The 17,943-nt window shown below is 48.9% G+C and overlaps 1 long non-coding RNA gene across 1 annotated transcript in view; it reads right to left on the reverse strand.

The window, feature by feature from the left end:
- Positions 1-3,887: 3,887 nt before the first annotated feature.
- Positions 3,888-17,943, reverse strand: part of LOC129383197 (uncharacterized) — a 43,868-nt gene continuing 29,812 nt past the window's right edge. The window contains exon 2 of the long non-coding RNA XR_011893101.1: positions 3,888-4,061. This is a non-coding gene — a long non-coding RNA (uncharacterized lncRNA). The remainder of the gene's footprint in view (positions 4,062-17,943) is intronic.

The following is a 17,943-nucleotide window of genomic DNA, read 5'->3' on the forward strand; positions in this document are numbered from 1 at the left end:
AGCCTAGCACGAGTTTTACAACACTTGCTACTACATCCTTAGGAAAAGAGCTGCCAAACGCAATTTAGATAAAGATTCATTTGCTGCTGATAGCGTGAGCAATCTGTGGGCCGGAAATAAAGAGCGCATTGTGAGTAATAGTTAGCGAGGAGTGAAATGAATCTAACTTGCGGAGTAAAGGCAATGAAATTCATGGAGCTGTTGTCAAGCGTGAACGTTTATTGAGGATAACTGTGGAAAGCGAACGTCGACAGGGAGCGTTAGCTGAAACAGGCGATTATAATTTATGGTCATCGATATCGGTCATCGTTTCATAAATCAGGTGCAATGCTGTGGAAGCTACGCAAGTAGTGCGGTCTCCAAATTTTATCACTCCATGCGTTCCGTCTATATTTCGCTGCGCGCCAGCGGCGTTTGCTCGCGCAAGCATGCACGTGAGGCTGCCGCTACGAGCTGCAAATAAAAATGAACTAAAAGCAAATTGATATAAAAACGTGTTGTTAGCAGCCGCCTGATTTGTTTGTTTCTAAGGGTAAATTCTTATTTTCATTCAGAACCGACCTTATACACAGAACATTTTCACAAAAATCCGTCAAAAGACACCGAACTGTTTGTAAGTGCGAACGCAACCACTGCAAAAAGTATTTCAAACCTCCACAACGTTGCGCCTTATATATAAAACGGAGCATGGTACGATCTTCAGCAGACGACAGAGGCCGCGACTGCGGCTGCGTACACAGCGCTGAAAGAAACGTGCAAACCTTGTGGCTGCAGAGTAACGCAAAGCTTGCAAAATTGGCGAAAGTGCTGCGTCACTACATGAAAAAAAAAAGAACAGTGCTATCAGATCAGTCAGATCTACGCTATGTCCTACTCCGTGCTCTGGGATCAGTGAATTCAAAACGGTTTAAATGAGAAATAGCCACACTGCCAGACTCACAACATACGCGTGAGGCTTCCCGGCCAGCTTTCTGGTGCTATGCGTGAAGCACGGTCAAAGTAAGTATATGGAACTGTTGCTATTGGAGGTGTTGTGCCTGCTTATCGCTAAGACGCTGATTTTGGACTCTCTCTTCTCGTGACTATTTACAATAAAAAAAAGCGGTAGCTTAGAACAGTACGGCATACAGCGGTACGTCCCTCAAAAAGGACGTGTGGCTGCGGCAAAAACTGCAACTGCATGTAGAGAGCTGCCGCGCAGCGGAAATGCTCAACGTGGCGAGCGTGTTCCTGGAGCATTTCAGCAATTTACTACGCTCGGCTACCTACCATGTGAGGGACTGACAACACATACTCTAAACATTGTCACGGCGCTCTCGTCATTCAAAAATGCAACTGCTCCTGCAATGGCCTCTCGCTCACGCTCAAATGCAGAAGCCTCTATTTATTAAGGCGATAGCATTAAAGGCGTAATTCACCCACTTCGTTGTAATCTCTCTAACAGAAAACGTGGACCAATCGTGGAAACAGTGCAATAGAAGTGCACTGAATAGAGATACAAAATTAATGTTGGGGTTTTGCCTACCAGAACGACAAAATAATGTGGAGGCACACCGTAGATGGGATGCAGGTTAATATTGAACAGTTGGGTTTATTTGATGTGCACCCAAACCACACTCATTCTTGAAGTCCCTGTTTTTCTCGACAGGCAATGTGTAAGTGTACATGCTGTTTCCTTGGACCTTTCTCCTGCGGGCTTCTTCAATGCAGCTTGAATACATAGCCTAACTATTTGTTGACAATGTGCGAAATGAACAAAAAAGTGCGTGTAGAACTGGGTGATCAGGTGTGGAGCAGGTCATTGAATCGAAAGGCTTTGAGAGACTGCTCGACTGAAAATTGGTGCGCGAGACATTGGTTCATGTAGTTCATATGGGAGATTGGGTCATGCATTGGGTCATTGGAGATGATACGATGTCTTACTGAGTGTTCTTCTTAACACGTGGAATAGGGCAAAACTCGGCACTGAGGCCATGGTATGGTGGCGTACAGCTTCAAGGCCCGCATCTGGCACTGCACTGCTGAAGCTGGGCGGCTTTGCTGGTGAGAAGGTTCCCACTTTGGTTGTTTCTTAATCGCGCTACAAGACTATAGTGACTGCAGTTCTGCACAATATTCGTTTATCTCCGTCAGGCATCCGGGCTGAGTGTGCCGTTATGCTGACTCTGATCGGGGTCTGATTCTCGTTTTTCCTGATGGCAAATCTTCAACCTTCTTTCCGCATGTTGACCAACTGTAGCTTCTTTTTTGAAGAGAATTTTTTTTTTTTTAGTTTTTAACCTCTTCAGGAATATCAGGTGAAGAGAGGACATATCTCCAGGGATCATTAAACAAAGGTTTAGGGAATAGAAAAAATAGATAATGAAGCTTTGCTCCTTTAGATAATTTTTGCTCAAACATTTTGCAAGAAGTCTTGCGCAATATTCAATAGCACTCCAAGAGATAGTCAATTGCAAATGAATAAAAAACTCCTAGCGACTTTTTTAAGGACACCCACCGACTCTGCAAATGTTCGGCACCTCTCCCTGATATGCTTGGAAGTTCGCAATGCAAACCGTCAGTTTTTCAGACCACCTAGTCTTTACGTCGTTGTGCTGTATTTACGCTTTCTGAAAGAGAAGCCATTGAACGAGCCGTAGGATCATTTAAATGCATGTATTATGAATTTTAGAACGAAGGTTGAACGCTTGTAATTACAACAATATTTTAAAAAGAATATATATTGTAGAAGTCGCGCGTGGGATCGACGTAAAGAAAACTGTCTGATGCCGAAAACGAACTGACCGTACGCTATCTCTGCCAGGCCGGCGTTGAACATAGCTTGATTTATTTTGTGTCGTTGTCATTTATATTTCTTTTCGTAAACACAATTGTTACCGGTTGTCATTAATAGCAGCCTTTTTGTTGTCCTTTCTATAAGCCGGAATGAACTGCTATCAGTCCGCGGTTTGTTTTGTGTTCTGAGTATTTTGAATGAGGGCCATTTATCCCCATAGTAAGGCGCCGGTCGGCCCAGTAGGTAAGAAATAAATTATCCGAGAAGTCAAAATTACGGTAAGAAAAATATATAATTGGTTCGGCTACATCACGTATTACTGGTTTTCTAGCGTTCGATCTGCAGCGGAACCCATGCGCTGACTGTTACTGACGGCTGGCCAGGAGACACTGTCGTTAAATGCAAGCGCCCGCCAATGGTAACTGCATACCTGCAGCGATCCAATGATAAGTAAGCTACGTGTGTGGCGCGTGCCAACGGGAACTGACAGTAGAGAGAGAACAATGAGTTCTGAGTTGAATAGGACAAGAGAAAAAATGGCTTTGGTGATTTTGTTAAAGTTCTTACAATTAGGCTACGCCATACTTGGGAAACTGAGTAGGAAACACCGGATGCTCGACCTAATGTAGTGTGTAATTCTTGTCGACAAAACTGTACCACTGAGTACAGCTATGGTTTGCGCAATTGAGCAAAAACTGTTGGTTTGAAGTATGTACATCAAACGATGGCACCTACATATCTAGAAAGTACGGACTTATATCTGTGGGAGAGCACGCGACAATGAACAGTTTATTTCATTTTTTCTGTTTTGGTTACCACTTTGCGTGTTCAATTGCTATGAACCCTATTTATTTCACAATCCATCAGAATTTATATGCACTCAAATGACATGCCGGGCATAGAAGAAAGCGTATTTATATTTAGGTCGTACTTTTAGTGCATAAATCTCATACTAGTATTGTTCTCTTGACAAACATAATCTGAGCGACATCGCCGCATCGTCGACAGAAGAAATAATAACCATCGCATTTAAATGCAGATCAATTTAATTAACAACTTGAGCGACGGCTCGCAGTGTTTGCAATGAAGATACAGTAAAAAAAAGCCGTGCTTTGTAAATCCTACACATGTATCACATTTCATTTATTGAGCCAAAAATAGCAGCTCGAAGCTGGGTTTTCTTTGGTCCACCACATCTGTCTGTCCTTGCCTTTGCGCAAACCAGGAGAGCGACGGTCATTGTGGTCATCCAGTCCTCGTTGTTAGGCCACCTCGCCATCCTCAGCTGCACATAAGGAGAAAAAGAGAGCTTTGTCTACGTTCTCAACAGCATTGCTCACACTTTAGATAAGGGAGGCCCCAGAAAATAGAATCCTACAAGATGTTCCAGCTAACGTGAACCAAGTTCTTTTTAGAAAAGAAAGGGCTACAGGATACGACGATAGGACGCACGATATTTTTTACGCGGTCACCTTGAGCGAACTTTTGTTTTTTTGTTGTCATTGATCAATGACCTAGTCAAAATAATTGCATAAATCGATAACTACACATGTAATTGCGGAAGTTTGACGGCCAAATTGTGCATTGCCTTCGTAAAAACAAAAATCAACACGCTACCTGCGTTTTCCATTAGTATATATTCTGTGCGTTCATAGCTATTGCAGAAATGGGGAAAAAAGCTAAATCAAAGCTGGGCCTCGCGTATCGCCTGGTAAGGCTACCCACGCACATGTAGCCATGTAGCTGTTTGCTGCTGCTACGAAGGATCTGCAGTGTGACACTGTTTGCTGGAGCATTGCGCATCGGTGCATGACCACGAAAAAAGGTATGGACGAAAGTAAGCAAAGAAAAACAATTTACTGTGATAGCAATTATATGGACACCCCAGGCGAATTTCTGCTGCCAGCGTGAGGTTCCGTGTGAGTGAAAGTATGTAACGGTGAGCCGCCGAATGCGGTTCAGTCTCGCGTGCGCGAGCGAGGAACGCGGCCCGGATGCGCGCCTTATCCTGTTGCGCGCGAGGCAAGGCAGTGACGCGAGGCAAGAGGGACGTTTTTCTCCGGCGGCTGCTACGGTGCTTCGATGTACTCCTCGCCTGCCGCTCCGTACAGAGTGGAGACAACCGCGGCGCCTACTATGGCGTTGGCCACGCGATTCGCGTACACCGTAGTTGACGCCTTTGGCCGACCTCGTAGGAACGCGTTGCGGCGCTTGTGTGTCTTGAAAGCGGTCTGCGACTTGGCTAAAGTGCATGCCCGTGCGGGCCTCATCTTCAAAGTCATCTGGAATGTTTGCATAATGTGCATAGTGCCGGTAGTTTCGTATGCGCTGAGCTTTCGACGTTTCGTCCGCGTTGAAGCGACATATGCACGGAGGTCAATTGGCTCGCGGTTGCTGCCGCGATTCCTAAGTCTAGAGTTTTCACAGACAGTTTCCGCTGTCATCGAGCGATGTGTATTCATGTTTACCTATGCGCGCGTGACACCATGATGATTAATTTTGTTAAAACACCTTGACGGGCTAGTTGTAGAATCCACGATAGAATGTGTGAGCGTGACTGAACAAAGACGTAGAAAGAAGCAGACACTCAAAGGCAGCGCTGTCCCTGTGTGTCTCTTTCTACGTCCTCGTTGAGTAACGCTTACGCAATCTATCACTGTTAATTTAGTTATTAAGCGAATGTTTACAAGCTTATACGGCCGATAAAATCACTATGCTAACTTCGTACAGCTATCTACTAATTTACTGTCGCAATCGGTGCTCGCCTTTCAGGAGGAACTGCGAATTATATTTAGGGGCACGAGCATCGATTGACACTCTTGTTCCTTGCGCAGCACTTTGGTTCACGTCCTGAGAAGACCAGGGTCGAGATTAAAATTAAAACAGAAAAAAATTTGAAACGAAAAGCACAGTACAAGGTTCGTGGGTGTCATTATAAATATGATATAAGCTCATTAGTTTACGTACTAGTTGAGTTGGTGAACTATTTAGAATAATTAGAATTAATTAGAAATACTAATTACTGCAGACTAAAGCACAGAATCGTAGACTTTAGAGAGAGAAGTGGTTCTTGAGGGGAAGGAGAAAAGGCTAGCGCTATATGTCATATGAGCATGACTTTGGCGAAAGTTCTGGAAACCCGCAAGGAGAAAGCAGTAGTAAAGACTTCACTAATGACGTCACGCATAAGATGGAGGCCTGATATTTAACCGGGTAATTAAAGGAGAACAGTTGCCGGGTATAAATTGAACATCCACCTAGCACAGTGGATGCGACGTCACTTGCTCCTTTCTCGCTTCCCTACCGGCGCTCACCTGCGTGCTCGCTTGCTTGCAACAGCTGCGCGGACGCTGTCGTTACATGCTCTGACGTCATCACCGGAGAGAGTGCGTAAGTTGCGTCTCGGGGGGTGCGCCGCTCGCTAGTGGGCTACGCCCCGCCAGGTGGCGCGTGCTGCGCATCCTCCTCGTCGTCCCTCGCTCCGCGCTCGCATATGCCAGGAGAAAAACGTTCGCTCGATTAACGTGAGGAGCACCAACGCCGAGGTGCGAGTGCCACTAAGAGGCACCTAAACCAAAGATTAGGGTGGCCTACCATCTTTCTTGAAAAAATTAAAGGGGAAGGGGAGAAGGAAGGCGGTTGGAGATGCTCTTCAAGTTGCGTTGCAAGACCAAGTTGCAAATATGAAAATCAATTAAATGCTGGGGCCTTACGCGCGAAAATTGACGTTTAATAAGAGCGACGTTGTAGTAGAAAATCTGGAGTCATTTTCACCACCTGTTTCTTTCTGTTGTACAGCCGATGCACGGTGCGACATCGTTTTTTATACCGGCCCCATCGGAATGCGGTCCCTGCGGCTGGGGTCGCACCCGCGACAGCATATCAAGCAGCGTAACGCTGCTACTTCGGGGCTACCGTGGCCAGTTGCTAGTAGAATTGAAACGGTTAAGTACATAAAATAATCTCCAGCAAATTATTGGAAGGGGTAGTATAGTATCAAAACTACCTATTTGACTTTGACTCCAATTCCTGTCGCCAATTACTCAAGCATGGGCTAAGGCCCGTTTCTGCTCCAGATAGATTGGCTGCACATTCATTTGGGGCCCGTTACTGGTGAAACAGACGTGTCGTACTCTCAAGAAGACAAAAAAACTTTCGCAGCTTGCGCTAGTCGTGTAAGGCTGGAGTGAACAGCGGAGCTTGTGACCACCTAGCTTTTACTTTGCTTGCCTAAGTTGTGTGTATGTGTTGTGAGGCTATGCTAGGCTTTGCTAAGTTGTTGGTAGGCTTGGCTAAGTCGTGTCTAGGTTTTGCGAGGTTCTGGTAGACTTGTCTAAGTTGTTTCTAGGTTTTGCTACTCTGTTGTCTCGGCGGGCTTGACGCTCGAAGTTTTCGAGCAGTCGCAAGCCGGGATCGCTTTACCTGCGACATCCAGTGTCCAGGCGCCGACTTTTGCGTTTCCTGGAATTTTATCGCCGAATTTTTATCGGCGGATAGTGCTAAAAAGTACCGATCACTGTTTTAGAGGGAGATTATTGAAGCTGGGGCCCTATAAGGTAAAACTATTCCAATGTGTTTTTATTCGAATCACCTGACGTCAAATATGCGTAACCGACTACGCAAGCATCGGGCGATCACCCGCAGGGTTGTCTCAGCAGACCATTCAAACGTTCTTCTCGTTCATAGGAGGTCACTTTTCTTTGCTTGAAAAACGAATAACATTGCCTACACTGAGCTTATCTAGTCTTATCTAATTGGCTCACAAGAGGCGAGGAGCACGCTCAAGTGGAGAGGAATTCCATGGGGCCGAGCCACTGCATTGAAAGTCGATAACCGGTTGAAAAGGGTGGTGCGGGCGTCTGCGATTGGTTTGCTTTCCGTTGCTTAGCTTGCTGTGGCTGTTCGAAAATCGCTGCGGCATGCAACGAAAGCTTAAGAATGAGGTTAAAACGGATCCTCAGCAAAGAAGAGTTGGCAGAACGAGGTCGCAAACGTGTTGAAAGTGCTAGAAAACGTTAACGGCCACGCAGAAAGTTTTATTACACGCAAATAAACCCATGCTCTCCGGCAGGAGCGAGTAGCCAGTTCCTGATCAATCGGTGGCAGCCACCAATTATTCCTTTCGGAACGGGGCAGCCTGCGGCTATTTAAAAGGAAATTCCGTTTTGTTCGGCGTATTAATGCATCTTTAACGCGTACACGTCACTTTGATGCGGTGAGTTTTTGCGGTTTTGTGACGTCGCGTGAAAGCAGGGGAAGTCGGTGCAGCCGGAAAACTTTTGACCAATAGCCGAGGGCTAATGGCGAAATGGGGTCGAATCAGAAATAACTATTATTATTTTGTTCGGTGAAAACATGCAATCAGTGCGTACATGTCATAGCAGATGGGGGGCTGTCGCGATTTTCGTGACGTCGCGTGAGAAACAGGTGAAGTGGGGGTGGTCCAAAAACGTTTTTCAGCAATCGCGCAGGGCTGTTTGCAGAATTGGAAAAGTTTGGAATAGTCTTACGTTATAGCGCCCCTGATGTCATAGCAAGGGCTGGCAGCGCGTGTGTTAGCGCGCCATCTTTGTGCCTATCTTCACCCGAAGTAAGATTTCTAGATCAGTTTAGCCGTGCATGACAGAATTGCGCGCCCTGTGACTCATGATGGTGGGACGTTTTGTGAAGTATTGTGACGGCATTTCGTGATGCTTTCTTGTAGCTATATATTGAGTGCAATTTTCCAATAAGCCAGTTGGAAGGCAGCGCTCTCTTCTTTTATCTGGCTGGTTTGGCTTGTGTCTTCCTTTATATGTCGCGCTGCACCAGTTTTCGAATGCAGCACCAACTCGCCCCATCCTCTTCCCCAGTGCACCACGGCAAAGCATCGCTCGAAAATATCCCCCTTGAGTGCAATTTACCTTTGAAAGTTTCCTTCAATTTTCTTGCGGCATCACGGCATATAGTACTTATAATCGACCCGGGAAAGCGTTTGCCAAGCAAATATTGATGGGTCAGTGACTGCGCTGTTGAAATGTAGCTTGTGCAGCTTCTTCGACTGTAGTTTCGTGCTTTGTGCTAGTTGGCTGGTCCAAAGCCCCTAATTAAAATAAATGTAGCACCACGCCACCTCTCTCCTCTTGCGATGGCGTTCGTTCTATGTTCCGTCGATCATGGCTCCCCCTACGCTGTGTTGAACTAGCAGACGTTCTCCAAAGACGCCCTCTGCAATCCCTGCGCTTCTCCAACCCTGAGTAAGCGGCGAGAACACATAGCGCGAAGCTATTCAGCAGTCGGCACTCTTTGTGGGCATTGCAAATCGCTTTCAAGGTACCGTCCCCGAAGCGGTACCGCTGCCTGAGTACGCTTGATCATGGTTCATAACGATTCGACGCCGATGAATAACGCTCTTGAGAGCGATAACGGCTTATTATGATCGGAACGTCATCGGCGCAACTATTTGCCTAGGTACCGCCGCTGCTCCATAGCGTAGCATACGGCACTTAGGAGAGTGAAAAGCTAACGAAGCCGCATACAACATGTGGCAGCATATGAGATTAGTGATGAGCGAAGATTCACTAGCTTACCTCACACAGGCCGGACCATCGCCTTGGGTTCAAATAAGCCCGGCTGATTCTTTAAAGCCAGACCTTCCTCCATGCCGTGTCTCGTGTCGCACATGGAACACGGAACAGTCACTTGCCGTCCATTTCACTTGCGGCGCACCCGAAGACATAGCAACGCGGCATCGCGAACAAGCAACTACGTTACAAAAGCACAAAGGAGGCGCGAAACGTACATCTTTATGCCATGCGCAATGTTTGGCACCACGATGGCGGGGGAAGCAAATAAACGTGCAAGAAAAAAGCGCGTGAGTGCACGCGCGCGAGAGTGCAGGAGAGGATGACGGAAGCAATGTTGGAAGGGTGGCACTGCTTTTCATTTTTGTTGAGGGATTTTCGGCTGGTCCGCTTCGCGCTTGCCTGCCGCGTGAAGGTGCACGCTTTCGCTCTGAAAGCTGGGACAGAACAGACGTGTTCGGCCTTAAAGCACTGAGCGTTGTCAACTGCACAGCCATTCGTTGTGCTAGAGTACGTATTCGAGCACCCCGTGCTCACGCAACTCATTGGCATTGTCAACGTAAAGCACTAGCGCAACAGGGAGAACACGCACCAAGAGACGCCCGTCAACTCGTAAATGATGAGCGAGCAATGCGACTGGCTGCCTATGCATTTTTATAGGCGCAAAATCGTGCAACTGAGAGATCAAAAGTTGCGTACGGTTCTTCAATGTTCGCCATATCTCCATCGCTGCCGCTTTGCCGCCAGGTGCCCGCGTCGTCTACATAGACGCTACTTGGTAGCTGATAATAACAAAATTAGGCAACTACTTGCCATGTGGCTGTTCCAAGAATACCTTAAGTGTATACGCTCCGCATTTATAGCCAGTTAAGCCCAAGTGAAATGTTGTTGCTGTTGACCTTTAGGGCTTTCGCCTTAAAACACCGCCGCGATCACTAAGTAATTCTTGAAGTGCTCCATGGTGTAAGATTACGTTATTAAGGATAAAACTGGCAACGTGTCTTGCTCTGGCAGATGACAACAACGAAGTTTCAACGTACCGTGTAAGGTGATCAATGACAAAAATACCCAGCAGTTGCCGTTTGTGGTTCTAGGAATGCGACAGTAAAGGTCAATGCCAAAGTGGTCGAATGCTCTGGGTGGACACTGCAATGGCTTCAATGGACTGGCGGCATAGTGTCGGGGACTTTCGCGTTATTGGCACTTGGGGCATGACGGGGTGTACTCGCTAACGAAACGGTGAATTCAGCGCTAGTCGTACCAATGCTGGTTTCGAAAGTATGTCTCTAACCTACCAAAGTGGTCGCATTGTGAATCATCATGCTAAGTAGCGCAAATGTCTTAGCGGGTGCGTCGGCGAATAACAAGCAGCCATTTACGGTAAAGCAGTGGATGCGGAACGGTTAAGTGGTTTTCTTGTCGCCGAAGCCTCCTAGAAGCGAGAGCTGGCGTCCGGTTAGAAATGAGGTCGGGAAGCAAAAGGACCGATGAATCCTTGTACGGCACCGGTGCCATATCGACGATATTGAGGGTGGAGGCACTACAGCGGGAAATAGACAAGCAGACACGCTCAAAAGGCACTAATGAACGGGGTAACTAGTCTGTGTCTGAATGCTCCTAGCACAAGCAATGAACGTCGCGGATTTGCATTTCTTGTAGGCATATTGCCCGATGAGCGAGTCGACTGCTTGTACCTTTTAGTAAAGATAACTAACGTAACGTACGAAGTTATCTCACCATTTCGAAAGGATGCCCATACAGGTTAGGCAAGAATTTTCCGATCACACAAATGATGGCCCCACATTCTTTTTCAATAACGAAGTAGTTCGCCTCATCTTTGGTAAGGGTGCAACCTGATACACGCCGCAGCGTACTCTTCAAAGCGATTTTTGCGATGGGCAACAATAGCACATAGCCCTACGCTACTGGCGTCTGCGTGGATCTCAGATGGTGCTGACTGATTTAAATGTTGCACTATTGGAGGTAAGGTGAGCGGGTGGTACAGTGCAGCATACCAGAGACCAGGCCGACAGCTCCGAACTGCAGCGAAGCTTAGTCAACGGGGCGATGAAGCAAGTGAAATTGAAAACGAAGCTTTGCAAACATGAGCATAGGCCTATAAAAATGAAAAACTCTGCCGGGGTAGTGATTTTTGGAAGCGCACAGATGGCACTAAGTTGTATAGAATCCGCCTGTCCGTTCAAACCACGTGATCAAGAAATATTTTCTTGCGAGTGCCGAAGTGGCATTTTTTAACATGCATTTGCAAACCTGTGGTAGACAGACACACAAGAACTTGCTCGAGAGGGCTAAAGTCGGTTGCAAAGAGGTAGTGAAGACGACAATGTCAAGTGAAAAACGAAAGTAGCAAAATCCCATATTCTATTTCAGAATACGGGAAGGGTATTCATTATTCATTCTAAAGTGACGGGTGCGTTGCATTAGCCGAAGAGTGTGACGGTGATTTCATTTAACCCTTTAGGCTACGGTAGAAAGGGCATTTGTGGACAAACGGCCTCTACCATCGACACCTGTGAGTACTGGGTGCGCGCATTCACCGAAGAAAATATTTCTGCTGTATGCTGGCAGTCTAAGACATCGTCATTGTTTAGGAGAGGATAAACAGCCTTGCGCGTTACTCTGTTGAGACGCCAATAATTGACGCAGAAAATGATGGAGCTGTCTGTTTCTTAACGGTCACACCCGGAGAAGCTGAGGCACTGTTAGAGGGTACAAATATGGATGCCACATTCCAGCATGTAGTCAACCTGTTGCTTGATGACATGACCTTCAGCGGCCGGCACATGGTATAGATGCTGGAGCAATGGAGCTTATTCTTCGGTAGAGATGAGGTAAACGACTGCTGTGGCGCCTAAGATGGCGTTCTTGGCATGGTATCCACCAAGCCCATCCACTACTACGTCAGGTTGTAGAAGGTGATGGAAACAGGGTTTACTAGCTCAGTTACACGGCGCCAGTTACGGAAGCCTATTTCATGCAGGAGCACGTTAAACGTCCAAGTTCACATCAGGAACTTATGCCCTCCCTCTCGAAAACCTGCATTTAATACCGTCTTCTTCCCTAGGTGAGTCGAGTAGGGAATGTGAAGGCTGTCCAGCAGCAAATCTCCATCGTACCACGCCCATGTTCGTAAAAACCAGAAATAACTCCAGCAACGAAGAAACTGGTTTGGAATCTGAGGAAAGAAATCAACCAGTGAGACCTAGTTCGTTCATCAGGCTGCCAGGTAAAGGGAGGTGTGAAGGCTTTGCGTGGAACACTGCAACCGCCGGTTTACACGCTGTCTTGACGGTTGGATAAGTGTTAAGGGATGGGTGGTGATTTGACTCGTCGGAAACTTCTAATGAACTGCTCCTCTCAATGCATTGTCGTGGTGCATTCGTTTTCATAATTTGCTCAGGTTTCCAGGTTATGGTGGGGTGAGCGCCGTTCAACCGTCAGTGGCCACCCTGCGTTTTTATCTGGATAGTAGGTGCACTGGTGCGCCATGTGGCGAACGTTAAATTACCACATTAGATATATATATTAATTACCACACACACACATATATATATATATATATATATATATATATATATATATATATATATATATATATATATATATATAAGGAGCACTGTGGCTGTGGCTATGAGACAGAGAACGACGACGAGAGAGCGAAACCTTGTTTCGGTGGTCGATCGGCTGTACTACCTCTCGCTGCTCTCTGGACAAGCTTGGTGCTCTCTGGTCAAGAAAAGGGTTTCTTGGACTTGTTGCTCCTGCATAACTCAAGGTAAAGTGCGATAGGGAGCGCAGGGCGCCAGCGCCAACGGCGGCAGTATTCTGGACAAAATCTCTCTCTGATACGCAGGTGTGAGAAGGGATCGCGGCACTGGATAAGCCACCCACAAGTGGCATTGTGGAGGATCAAGGAGGATCAGGTAGGGAGGAGGAGGAGGGGAGGATCAGGTAACAGCAGATTTGTTGAAGGATGGTGGGCAGATTGTTCTAGAAAAACTTGCCCCTCTGTATAGGCAATGACTCATGACTTCGAGCGTACCGGAATCTTGGAAGAACACTAACATAATCATAATCCATAGGAAAGAGGACGCCAAAAACAACTGGGACTCCGACGACAAGTTGCGGCATGTCTACTTCGCCTTAGAAGACGCCGCCAGAACTTGGTTTGAGAACAGGGAATCGACCTTGACAACGTGGGACCTGTTCCGTAGCGGCTTCCTGCGCACCTTTACAAGCGTCGTGCGCAAGGAAAGGGCTGAAGCTATACTGAACGCCCGAGTGCAGCTACCAAACGAGAACGTTGCCATCTTTACGGAAGAAATGAGCAGCCTATTCCGCGAAGCCGACTCGAAAATGCCTGAGGAAAAGAAAGTCCGGCTACTGATGCGTGGTGTAAAGGAGGAACTTTTCGCCGGTATGGTACAAAGCCCACCGAAGACCGTCGACGAGTTTCTTCGCGAGGCCACTAGCATCGAAAGTATGGGGTTTTACGTGCCAAAACCACTTTCTGATTATGAGGCACGCCGTAGTGGGGGACTCCGGAAATTTCGACTACCTGGGGTTCTTTAACGTGCACCTAAATCTAAGTACACGGGTGTTTTCGCATTTCGCCCCCATCGAAATGCGGCCGCCGTAGCGGGGATTCGATCCCGCGACCTCGTGCTCAGCAGCCTAACACCATAGCCACTGAGCAACCACGGCGGGTGCGACTAGCATCGAGAAGACACTCGAGATGCGAAACCGGCAATTCGACCGCCGCACCGACTCTACAAACTATGCCGGCGTTCAATCGCTGGCCTCCGACGACGTCCGCGAGGCTATCAGGGCAGTCGTACGAGAGGAGCTCCAGAAGCTCATCCCGTCGTCGCAGCCTCAAGTGGCCTCGATCGCTGACATCGTCAAAGATGAGGTTCAGCGGTCGCTAGGGGTTCCAGAGGTGCAACCTCAATTACCGCAACCCCAGCCAGAAGCGATGACCTACGCCGCCGTCGCACGCCGTCAAGGTCCTCCTCCGCGACCGCGACAGGGCGCTGTAACACCGCAATTCCGTCGACCACCCCCGCCGCCAGCACGCCCACCCGTCGCCCAGTGCAGCTACCCGAGGAAGACAGACGTATGGCGCGCTCCTGACCACCGCCCGCTGTGCTACCACTGCGGAGAAGCGGGTCACGTCTACCGACGATGTCCATACCGGGAGATGGGACTGCGAGGTTTCGCCGTCAACGCTCCGCGCCCACCGCAAGGTGAACGCCCTCGCGATATCGCTGACTACCTCGCGGCTACTCAGTGGAGCTCTCGACGACCGTCGCGTTCGCCATCACCAGGCGGCTACCTGTCGCCGCAGCGCCGACCATTCACTGGCCCAGCCCGGGGCCGGTCAGCGAGCCCATATCCGGAAAACTAAAAGCAGCAACCGATGGAGGTGCGGTTGCTGTCCGTCGAACTGACGAAGACCCTCCGCCGCCGACGAAGACGCCGAAGAAACTACCTCGACGACATAACGACACGCCGCCGTCCCGATGAAGTCTGGAAAGAAAGAATGCGACGACGAAAGACGACCTGACGACGTCACATACCAGCCACAGGTCAACGCGACGCAGCCGTGATCCGACGCCAAGACCTAGCTGCGACGCCAGACAAAGAATCACCGACCTCGAGGTGCTTCTGGACGGCCACGCAGTTACCGCCTTAGTGGACACAGGGGCTGATTACTCCGTAATGAGTGGACACATCGCCGCCCAGTTGAAGAAAGTTAAGACCGCATTGGAAAGCCCTCAAATTCTGACCGCTGGAGGACACCTCATCCCGCCGACAGGAATCTGCACGGCAAGAATAACCATTCATGACCGGACTTACCCTGCCACCTTCGTTATCCTCCAACAGTGTTCACGAGACGTCATTCTCGGTATGTACTTCCTGGACCAACACGGCGAAATCATCGACCTGAAGTCAAAATCGTCAACGCTGTCTGAAGATCAAGCGATGCCGCCGGAGAGCCCTCGTAGTCACCACGCCTTGAGTGTGCTCGAAGATCAAGTGAGCATCCCGCCTCGCTCCAGCATTGTTATTTCGGTCAGCACCGAAACACCCGCTGACGTAGAAGGCGTCATCGAAGGCGATCAACGTCTACTGCTAGACCGTGCAATTTGCGTCGCAAGAGGGATCGCTCGACTGCATAGAGGGAAAACTGAAATCTTGCTGACAAACTTCAGCCGGGAGTTCAAGCACATCAACAAGGGCACGACGATCGCGTACATCGAGGAAATTCTGGAAACCAGCAACGCGTTTGTCCTCTCAGATTCCGCCGCATCTACCCCGACAACCATGGTTCCCGAACCAGACTACGACATTATTTCCAAGTTTCCCCGTGATTAAGCAACAGCAGCTCAGATGTCTGCTCCGACGGTACAAAGGCTGCTTTTCGATGTCATCGAGGATTCGACAAACACCAGTCGCCAAGCATCGCATAATCACCGAGGAGTGCGCTCGACCACTCCGACAGAGCCTTTACCGAGTTTCGCCGCGAGAACGTGAAGCTATAAGAAAACAAGTCGACGAAATGCTGCGCCACGACATCATCCAGCCGTCGAAAAGCCCGTGGGCATCCCCTGCTGTCCTGGTGAAGAAAAAAGGCGGAACCCTACGTTTCTGAGTCGATTATGGTCGTCTGAACAAGATCACGAAGAAGGACGTATACCCCCTTCCACGGATAGACGACGCATTGGATCGGCTTTGCAACGCTAAATACTTCTCGTCGATGGACCTCAAGTCAGGCTATTGGCAAATAGAAGTCGACGAAAGAGATCGCGAAAAGACCGCCTTCATCACCCCAGACGGCCTCTACGAGTTCAAGGTTATGCCATTTGGACTGTGCTCGGCGCCTGCAACGTTCCAACGCGTGATGGACACGGTTTTAGCAGGATCGAAGTGGCTGACCTGTCTCGTATACTTGGATGACGTCGTCGTCTTCGCCGGAAATTTCGACGTTCACCTTAGGCGGGTTGCAACAGTACTAGAGGCCATCAGGTCATCAGGACTTACTCTGAAGCCGGAAAAGTGCCGCTTCGCTTACGAGGAGCTTCTATTTTTAGGCCACGTCATCAGCGAATCTGGAGTCCGCCCCGACCCGCAGAATACAGCTGCCATAGCAAAGTTCCCACAGCGTATCGACAAGAAGGCAGTGCGTAGATTTCTTGGCATGTGTGCCTACTACAGGCGATTTGTCAAGGACTTTTCACGCATCGCTGAGCCGCTGACGCAGCTAACAAAATGTGACGTCGAGTTCAAGTGGGAAACGCCGCACGCCGACGCATTTCAAGAACTCAAACGACGCATGCAGTCGCCGCCCGTACTTGCGCACTTCGACGAGCACGCCGATACCGAAATCCACATTGACGCCAGTAGCCTAGGCCTCGGTGCCGTCCTAGTCCAGAGAAAAGATGGACATGAACACGTGATATCTTACGGTAGCCGGTCGTTGTCAAAAGCGCAAGGCAATTATTCTACAACCGAAAAGGAATGCCTCGCCATCGTTTGGGCTACAGCGAAATTTCGCCCTTACCTATATGGCAGGCCATTCAAAGTCGTCAGCGACCATCACGCCTTGTGTTGGCTAGCGAATTTAAAGGATCCCTCAGTACGGCTGGCACGGTGGAGCCTCAGGCTACAAGAATACGGCATCACTGTAACATATAAGTCCGGACGAAAACACTCAGATGCCGATTGCCTATCACGCGCCCCCATTGACCCGCCGCCGCAAGATGACGAGGATGATGACGCCTTCCTTGGAATAATAAGCGCGAAAGACTTCGCCGAACAACAACAAGCGGACGCGGAGCTTAACGGCCTCGTCGATTATTTGGATGGGCACACCGACGCTGTCCCTAGGGCATTTAAGCGTGGATTATCTTCGTTCACGCTTCAAAACAACCTACTCGTGAAGAAGAACTTCTCACCAGTCCGCGCCAACTACCTTCTTGTTGTTCCGTCGGCGCTGCGTCCAGAAGTACTGCACGCCTTACACGGCGATCCTACCGCTGGGCACCTAGGATTCTCCCGGACGCTGTCAAGGATACAGGAAAGGTATTACTGGCCGCGTCTGACCGCCGACGTCGCCCGTTACGTCAAGACATGCCGAGACTGTCAACGACGCAAGACACCATCCACAAGGCCGGCGGGATTACTACAGCCGATCAAGCCTCCTCACCGACCTTTTCAGCAGATCGGGATGGACTTGCTAGGACCGTTTCCGACATCAACTTCCGGAAATAAGTGGATCGTCGTGGCGACGGACTATCTTACCCGCTTCGCTGAAACTAAAGCTCTACCGAAAGGCAGCGCATCCGAAGTGGCGAAATTTTTCGTCGAGAAGATCCTGCTGCGACATGGTGCTCCAGAAGTCCTCATCACAGACAGAGGAACGGCTTTTACAGCAGAGCTCACCCAAGCCATTCTGCAATACAGTCAGACAAGCCACAGGAGGACAACTGCCTACCACCCGCAGACAAATGGTCTCACGGAGCGCCTGAACAAGAGCCTCGCCGACATGCTAGCAATGTACGTCGACGTCGAACACAAGAC

Source organism: Dermacentor andersoni, chromosome 3 (genome assembly GCF_023375885.2).
Source record: "Dermacentor andersoni chromosome 3, qqDerAnde1_hic_scaffold, whole genome shotgun sequence".
Taxonomy (NCBI): domain Eukaryota; kingdom Metazoa; phylum Arthropoda; class Arachnida; order Ixodida; family Ixodidae; genus Dermacentor; species Dermacentor andersoni.